Genomic DNA, 2,535 nt, shown 5'->3' with positions numbered 1-2,535 from the left:
CTACTTACAAACACCATTAGAAAAAATCATTCTATTCATTAAGAGAATGCAACTATATATCTATCCCAACCACTTTGAATACACAGATACAATGTATATATTTTTTCAGACTAGATCTCACTATGTAGTTCCATGTGGCCTTGAACTCACTATATATGCAGGCTTGCCTTGAACTCATGGTGGTACTCCTGTCTCTTCTTCCCGAGTGTTGAGATTACAGAGGTGTGACACCATGCCAGTGTACATCTATTGCACATTTGCTAAGTTTGTCCCTAAGTAGTTTATATTTTTATAGCATTGTGAACGTAATAATTTTTAATTAAAATAACCAATTATTCATTGTTAACATAGAAATGCAATTAATTTTTGTACATTGACAATGTAGCCTGTTTTTACTAAATTCATGTAGTCTAACAATTTTTCCTATGGATTTACTTTTCTACAGATTCTTAGTACAGTAATACATTGGTTCATGAATGCTTCTCTTAGCAAACAGTTCCACACTGGGTGACTGAAGCCACCCAAGGACAACTTCAGCATCATAGAATGAATTAAGTTCATGAATCAAGGTACCACTGTATATTCTGCACATGTGATCATGTCATCTGTAAATAGAGTTTAATTTTTTTATTGCTTTTATTTTATTTTCTTGCTTGATCTCATTGGCTAGAGCTGTCAGTACAATGTTTAGTAGTAGTGATAAGGGTAGGTGTTCCTACCTTGGTCTAGGTTTCAGTCGCTCTCCACTAAATATGATACGAACTGCAAACTTTTCATAGATATCTTTTATCATGTTCAGGAAGTTCTTTCTATTATTATATAGGGGAAAGATTATCATAATTCATTTTTTATTTTCTACAATAATTGAGAGGAACATGCAAGTTTCTCCTTAATCTCTAAGGTGCAGCATTCTTTTTAATAGTGAAAAATTAAAGACAACATAAATGCACCACAATGAAGAAATTATGTTCATGCAGTGAAATTGTACATCACAGTTAAAAATAATAAATGAAAATAATAACATCAACATGGAAACATCTCAAATATTGAATGTATAGTGAAGAAAGAGTATAATAGCTGCAGCAGATGTTTGTTTTGTTGGTGGGCATACTCAGCCTCTAAACACTATTTTAAGGTTTTCTCTGAGCAGGCAGAGAACAGAGAGTCTGAGTAATTTTAAAAGAGAGAATTTAATTTAGAGCATTGTTTACTAGATTCTAGAGAACTGAAAGCAAAAATGAAAAAAAAAGATAGCCTAAGGACTACCAGCCCTAGAGATGGAAAAACAAAGGGAAAAGGTTAGAATATTTAGAACTCAGAAGTTTGGGGCATAGACTTGAACCCCTGAAGAGGCTAAGGGCTAATTATTGTCTGGGCTTAAAGTGGACAAGATTTGAGCTAGTTCTGGGAGTGTTGGGAAGATTTTAATGTGGAACCTACTGCCACTACTGACATGAATCACCTCTGATAGGTTTAAAGAAGCATTACTAAAGTAATGCTAACTGGCATAGGAAGCAAATAGGAAGAAGCATTGACCATTCATTTTCCCTGAGATTTCAGGTTGCTTCTAAAATCTTCTATTGGCAGAGCCAGTGTAGGGAGCAGGTGGTGAAGGAAAAATACAGATTAAAGAGTCTCAACCTCGGCATCACAAAGTAGTACTGCATACAGCAGAATGGGCTTGAAGCTAAGAAAAAATAGTTTCATAAGTGCACTTCTCTATTTTGTGTCTTTTTGGAAGACAGTGTCCTGTCTCTGCAAAAGGATCAGCTATATCTTCTCCATAGGCTTGATAGCTACACTGTATCCTAGGCAATTTGATAGACTTTGAATCTTGAGAAGATGACATCAACATTCAGGAAGATTTGAAAAATTACTCAGGGTTGAGACTAGCTATGTTGAGAGGCTAGACTAACCATGATGGTGAACCTTTTAGAGCTTTCAGTGATAACAAACAGCTGGCTGTGGCACATATGCCATAGGTTCATCACCACTTGTAGAGACAGGGGTGTGTAATATACAGGGGGCAGCTGATATTCCATCAGGCTGCTTCTGTGTCATAGCCTGACATAACCTGGCTATTGTCTAGCTACTCTTTTGCTTACTTTTATCTAAGACTATTTTCAAACATCCCTTTTGTATGTTAATGACTCAATAATCCATAACTCCTTCTGCTTAATTGCATCCAAGCACTCAATGTGATAATACATCATGAATTGGAATTTTTTTTGGTGGAACTGGGGATTGAACTCAGGCCCTTGAGCTTGCCAGGCAAAGCGCTTATTCTACTGAGCTATCTCCCTGCCCCATGAATTGGAATTTTAATAAATGACTAAAACCAATATTATGAAACATGAATTTTGTTAGTAATACAGTTTCTAGTTCTGGGTAAAGAGGTTAGAAGAATTTATTTTTCTTTGTATTTTTATAATTTTTAAGTTTCTGAAAATATTAAAAATTACAATTTAACATCCATGTGCAAATTATGCCAAAAATCTAATGGTTGAGAAAGATGTGGTATTTTTACACAATGGA

The sequence above is a fragment of the Octodon degus genome, unplaced genomic scaffold (assembly GCF_000260255.1).
Source record: "Octodon degus isolate 3935 unplaced genomic scaffold, OctDeg1.0 scaffold00010, whole genome shotgun sequence".
Taxonomy (NCBI): Eukaryota; Metazoa; Chordata; class Mammalia; order Rodentia; family Octodontidae; genus Octodon; species Octodon degus.
This window is presented reverse-complemented; position numbering follows the sequence as displayed.